Below are 7,500 nucleotides of genomic sequence, written 5' to 3' on the forward strand. Positions count from 1 at the left end.
AGATTTTTTATATGCTAGGCTACTTGGTTTTAAATTGAATTAATATTCAATTTATCATCCTATCTATCTAAATAATAAAAATAATAATAATAATAATAATAATAATAATAATAATAATAATATATATATATATATATATATATATATATATATATATATATATATATATATATATACAGTGTGTCCGTAAATTTACTATACAGTTAGACTGAAAGAAACTCTATGATACGGTTGCTGAGGCATATGTAAAGTCTCAAGAAATCAATTCACCATGGTAGTTCGGGAATTGGTATCAAACGAACTTCACTACATAAAATACTTACAAAACTCAATATGAGACCTTAAATTCCGCGCCTAATTCACGAACTTTTGGAGGATTAACCTGATCGCAGACCTCAATTTTGCGAACAGTTTGTAAGTCAAGGAAGGCAAGTTTTTAAGTCAGAGGAAGCCAATCTTGTAAGTCAGAAGAAGCCAAGAAGTATTGAAGCAGTTAATTATTGATGCATTTGGTAACCTTGATCCAAACTTGTGCACAAAGTTTGTCACATTGTGCTTTCACGTTATCGAGAATGCATTGAAGCTAATGGCTTACAATTTGAACATTTATCATAACTGTATTAAATGAAATTGATTGTCTATATTGTTACAATATTTTCTGATGTAATCCATATATTTTCTGAAAATCCTTTTAATGTAAGTATGATATTTTTTTATTACAATTAACTGTATAGTAACTTTACGGTTAGGTAGAAAGATATACGGATAGGCAAGGCAGACTGATATACAAGAAAACACATTGAACGTAAGTTACATACTGTAGTGTTGTGATGTATGTATTCATATATATATATATATATATATATATATATATATATATATATATATATATATATATATATATATATATATATATATATATATATATAAAGATTATGAAGGGTATTGGAGTCAACCAAACCCTAAAGATACAGGTAATACCGATGTAATAATCCATTCTTCTACTATTACCGTCTCCGATGAAGGGATACATTGGATTTTCCCTGAAACAGCTGTAAAACTTTATACATAAAATATAATTCTAACTTTGCCATTGGTCTCTTTATCCTTTTCTTTCTTTATACATGCACATATATATATATATATATATATATATATATATATATATATATATATATGGCTAGGTAGACACGTATGTAGGTGTTTAAATAAATTTAGTTCATATGCAGGTGTGAGAAGAGAGATTGTGCGTGTGTGTATGAGAGAGAGTGAGAGAGAGAGAAAGAGAGAGAAGAAAGAAAGAGTGAAAGTGAAGAAAAGAGAGAGAAGAGTGAGAAATGTGGTAGGAAGAAAGAAATAAAGAAAAAGAAAAAAGAAAAAAAACAGGTAGAGTTTGATGTTATTACGTAACGAAAACTTTTACAGCATAGTAGTTTCATTGAATGTCTCTGTAGGTTAGTGATGTTACAACAAAAGTATTTGCTCCTTTTACGAAACTCAGAATCCTTAGGGAAATTTTTTGTATGAAATTGCAGCGTATATTTACTTGATATGCATTTGCGTGAGAGCTTAAATGATATCAGCGTTACAAACCTTTCATCTAGCATTGAGGGCTATATTCTGTGCGGAACTGTTACACGTTTGAGACATAATAGCATAATAGGCGCAGGCTTGGCTGTGTGGTAAGAAGATCACTTTGCAACCACAACAATGGCTTCGGGTTCAGTTCCATTGCGTGCTACTTTCGGCTAGTGCTTTCTTCTATAGCCCCGGACTGACCAATACCTTGAATGTGAATTTAGTAGACGGAAATGAGGTAGAAGGTCCTGATATATATATATATATATATATATATATATATATATATATATATATGTATGTGTGTGTGTGTGTGTGTGTGTGTGTGTGTGTGTGTGTGTGTGTGTATAAATATTTGAAAGTCTATGAGAATTACTTAATACAGTTTTTGAAATGTAAAGGTGATTTGAAAAAAAAAACGTATAGGCGCAGGAGTTGGTGTGTGGTAAGTAGCTTGCTTACCAACCACATGGTTCCGGGTTCAGTCCCACTGCATGGCACCTTGGGCAAGTGTCTTCTACTATAGCCTTGGGCCGACCAAAGCCTTGTGAGTGGATTTGGTAGACGGAAACTGAAAGAAGCCCGTCGTATGTATGTATGTATATATATATATATATATATATATACACATATATATATTATGTGTGTTTGTGTGTCGGTGTTTGTCGCCCACCATCGCTTGACAACCGATGCTGGTGTGTTTACGTCCCCGTAACCTAGCGGTTCGGCAAAAAGAGACCGATAGAATAAGTACTAGGCTTACAAAGAATAAGTCCTGGGGTCGATTTTCTCGACTAAAGGTGGTGCTCCAGCATGGCCGCAGTCAAATGACTGAAACAAGTAAAAGAGTAAAAGAATAAAAGAGAGTTTTGAAATCTTTTATCAGGATGTTACTAACCTTTTTGGGAAGAAGTTTTATCTAGTATGTGAGCGCTTTCACTTAACCTTTTCAAACACACGTGTAAATATATATATATATATATATACTTTTATGTACACACACACGCACACACACACACACACGCACACACACACACCACACACACACACGTATATATATATATATATATATATATTGCAATATACACGTGTAAGATCTAAGCGTAGGAAGTTTGTAAGCTTCAAGCAGTCCGTGGTCGGTATAGAGATCAAAAACTGGGGACAGCGTACGAGAAAGAACAATAACAATTTATTGGCATCGATAAGCTGATAGTTTCTTTATAAGCTCACGGTTAGCAACTCGGGTTGCTACAAATATGAATAAAAATCAAAATTGAGGGAGTGGAACAGGTAAAATGCAGGCTACATATGTTTCTCAACTAGCTGATCCTTTAATTGTTGAATAACTATTACATCAGAGGATCAGCTAGCTAAGAAACATATGTAGCCTGCATTTTACCCCGTTCCACTCCTCAATTTGTATATATATATATATATATATATATATATATATATATATATATATATATATATATATATATATATATATATATATATATCGAGCGTGGCCGTCGCCAGTACCGCCTGACTGGCCCTCGTGCCGGTAGCACTTAAAAGCACCCACTACACTCTCGGAGTGGTTGGCGTTAGGAAGGGCATCCAGCTGTAGAAACTCTGCCAAATCAGATTGGAGCCTGGTGTCGCCTCCTGGTCCACCAGTCCTCAGTCAAATTGTCCAACCCATGCTAGCATGGAAAGCGGACGTTAAACGACGACGATGATGATGATGATATACATACATATGTAGGAATCCATGTCAAAGGGACGAGAGAGTTCAGTCAGTTAGCATGATGGCTTCCCGTTTTAATTAGTTTTGTAGGGTAAGTTGTTTTGGGGCTCGTCTTCATTCCACAACTGAATCTAACATTGGCTTTACCGCCATTCCGGAAGACTATTTTTTCTTTTATTCTTTTTTCTTGTTTCAGCCATTGGACTGCGGCCATGCAGGGACACTGGCTTTAAGGGTTCAGTCAAACAAATAGACCTTGGTTCTTATTTTCTTTTTAAAATTTGGTAAATATTTCATGGGCATTCATTGCTGAACCGTTAAATTAGGGGAATGTAAATAAACTAACACTGGTTGTCAAGTAGTATGGAGACAAAAACGAAGACGCGAGTACACACACACATACACACACACATATACACACACATACACTCACACACAAATACACACACATACACTCATACACAAATACACACACATACACACACGGCCGGCTCCCACACAATTTCTGGATAGCAAATTCACTCACATGGCTTTGGTCAGCCGGGGTTTATAGTAGAAGATACTAACCCTAGAGTGGGACTGAACCCCAAACCACGTGTTTGCAAAAAGAACTTCTTAACCACACATCCTTGCTTGGTTATATACTTTACTGGAATTAATTATTCTATATTTTATTTTTGAATTTATTGAGAACATGTTTTTTCTTTTTTAATTTCTGCTATATTTTGGCGAGCTGCGAATTTCCAGAACACACTCTCATTTCCAGATGCCCTTCAGATCAACATCAAGCGATGAAATATTGACGTAAAGTAAACAGAAACACAATATATGAGGTTTGTTTTTTTATCTACACCACAGTTTCATCAACCTAATTCCCTGATCTTCATCAAACACTTACATATATCGTCGTTGGAGGGCTGAGGATATGATTAATATGCATCTTGCTGCAGTTTACAAATCAGCGTAAAACTCAAGAAAATGTTTAATATCTCATCCCTGGGCGTAATTCAACTCCTCTAAGACAAAACTGCCTCACGACCTCTACGATTCGTTGCATTATAATCGGACTTATTTTTTAGTTTTTGTTTTAGGCAAGATTTAGAAAGTTTTCAGAGCTTTTATTCTAAATATATATTGGTCTTTGTTTTTTGTATTCTTGCTTCAACATTTTACATCAAATAGGGCGGCGAGCTGTCAGAATTGTTAGCACGCTGGACAAAATGCTTAGCAGCATTTCGTCCGCCGTTATGTTCTGGTTTCAAATTTCGCCGAGGTTGACTTTGCCTTTAATCCTTTCAGGGTTGATAAAATAATACCAATTGAGCACTGGTGTCGATGTAATCGACTTACCCACCGCACCGAAATTGCTGGCCTTGTGTTAATATTTAAAACCAATAATCTGCATCAAATAATTGACGAAATGACTCATATCTTTAGATATGAAATAGTAAGTATTCGATATGTGTGCACTGTAGCATGGTGCTGTAGATCAACGGTCTCCAAGCATTTTTGTACCACAGACAGCTTTCATGCATGACAACTTTTCCACGAACCGGCGTATTACGGTTATAACAGATCATGATAAAGTGCATGATATATAGTTTAATTATTACATAATACATATATATTACATATATAATACATATAAACACCCTGTAGACTGCGATAGTCAATCAAATTGAAATAAAATTTAAAAATGTATTCTTTTTATGCAGTCCTGCTGTAGAGTGCATAGAAATACTAAAAGACAAATTTAAAATCTCCATAACATAAGCCAAACTATTTTAATCATAATTGATATAATTTATATAAATACAAGCATAGTACATATTAAAATATAGCAAACGATACATGTTATTATTTTGCTCTTTTATTTGTTTCTATTATTGGACTGTGATCCCGCTGAGGCATTGCCCCCCCTAGAGTTTTATTTGCTCATAATATTGCCAGTATATATTGTTTGATATTTAAAATGATTTCTATATAGTAAACCACTAAGATACATAACATAAAGGGATACCAGTCTACAACGGTATAAACACAAGCACAGCGATACACACACACACACACACACTAACGCATACATTTGTTGCGTTTTTGTGCGCTTGTGCTCGGGTGTGTATGTTTAAATGAAATAAGAAAGCCTAGTTGTATAATTATTTTAACAAATTACAGAACATATTATCTGATATTTCAGTATGAAAATGTCCTTCTCAGAATTCAAAAGAAAATAAAAAATAAAATGGAGTCATAACGTAATCTTTTACGTCCTCAAAATATTATACAACTATTAAATATGTTTCTTAACCATTGCATTCTCCCTCACGGGACAATTTCCGTGAGTTGAAATTTCTTAGCTGACTGGACTGCAATGATGTGCTTTAGTAATCAACATCTTGTTTACTATTTCAGAACAGGAAACGTTTTTGTTAATGATCTTTCCCAGGTCAATTGAAGACGTCATGATTTGAATCAGTAGTAGTAAATTTTCTTACTTTCTTCCCGCTCTCTCAATGTAATTGCTCTCACTTGGTTAAGTGAAGATACATCAATAAAAGTAATACGTAAAACATATTGATAATAATAGTAGAAATGCTATTAAATATGTTTAAAAGAAATAAGATAAACGAACACTAACAATATAATTCTTTTACAATATATATGTTGAGATCTTAGACCGTATACAATATATTAGACCGGAAAGAAAGTTCTGTCGCATTTTTGACACGATCACTTTGAGTTTCCTTTTTCAATACTTACAACAAAATAAGCATCAGTTTTTAGATTCTGTTTTTTTTCTTCCTTTATAGATTACTTTATACCATAGTATCGAATTTTAACCTTTTAGAACAAGTTTAGATTAAACCTGTATCGATATTGCGTATATTCAAAAGAGGCTCTTCAGCAATGGAAATGGCAAAAAATGTTCGTTCTGTCTATTGAAATAAAACTTTAACTGTTCGGACATGCCAGCAGTGATTTTGCCAGTTTCGGTCAGGAAATTTTCCTCTCGCAGCTTCTCGATCTGTTTGACCAAGTTGTGTCAATATTTGTCTTCTGAAAACAGGTAGCTGACGAAATCCAAAACAAATGGCATGAGAATTAACAAAACAATTCAAATCAAGTCATATTTCGATCATCTTCATGGATTGGGAAATGTGTCTAAACCTAGTGGATACCTTATCATTAAACTGCTTCTCAGCTTAAAGAGTTGCTCTTCGCTCGTCATTGAAGAGTAGACTTGCTATCGAACCGTTCCTGAGTAGAGTCATTACAAGTGATGAAATGTAGGTTTTCTATAATAACAAAAATGACAATAATTAGCGCTCAAACCAGAACAACACTTGAAAAAATGTCATGCTCTATGTTTGGTGGGGCATGAGGCAGTGTCATCCACCACGAAATGTTAAACGAAAATGAAACAGTATATATGGAAAAGTATTGTTGTCATTTGGAAGCATTGCACAAAGTTTACAATAAAAGCACTTACAATTGATCAGTCATAAAAGCTGTTACTCTTACATGAGAATGTAATACCACATTGCCCATGTGACTCAGAAAAAGTTTATGGCACTAAATGTAGAAATTTTGCCTCATTCAACTTACCATCCTGACCTTGTTCTTTCTGACTCTCATCTTTTCAGATTATTGCAGAAGTGTTTAGGGAGAAAGCAGTATATTAACTGTGAAGAAGTTAAAAATGATATTTGCCTCGAGACCTGGAGAATTTTACGTTCGAGCGATTAACAATTTACGAAATAGATGGGATCGTGTTATCAATAATGAAGGGCATATTTATCTTGATTAGATATACCAATTAAGATATAAAAGAAACATTTCTCTGTTTCCCATTTTTAAATGAGACAGAACTTTCTTTCTAACCTCACACACACAAACAAGTATATTCTTTTCTACTCAGGCACAAGGCCCGAAATTCTGGGGGAGGGGGCCAGTCGATTAAATCGATCCAAGTACGCAACTGGTACTTAATTTATCGACCCCGAAAGGATGAAAGGCGAAGTCGACCTCGGCAGAATTTGAACTCAGAACATATAGACAGACGAAATACCGAGAAGCATTTCGCCCGGCGTGCTAACGTTGCTGCCAGCTCGCCGCCTTATACAAACACATATATTAATATGTTAATTCACATATGTATGTGCATATATATATATATACATACAAACACATGC

The sequence above is a fragment of the Octopus bimaculoides genome, chromosome 1, assembly GCF_046866305.1.
Source record: "Octopus bimaculoides isolate indiv1 chromosome 1, ASM4686630v1, whole genome shotgun sequence".
NCBI lineage: Eukaryota > Metazoa > Mollusca > Cephalopoda > Octopoda > Octopodidae > Octopus > Octopus bimaculoides.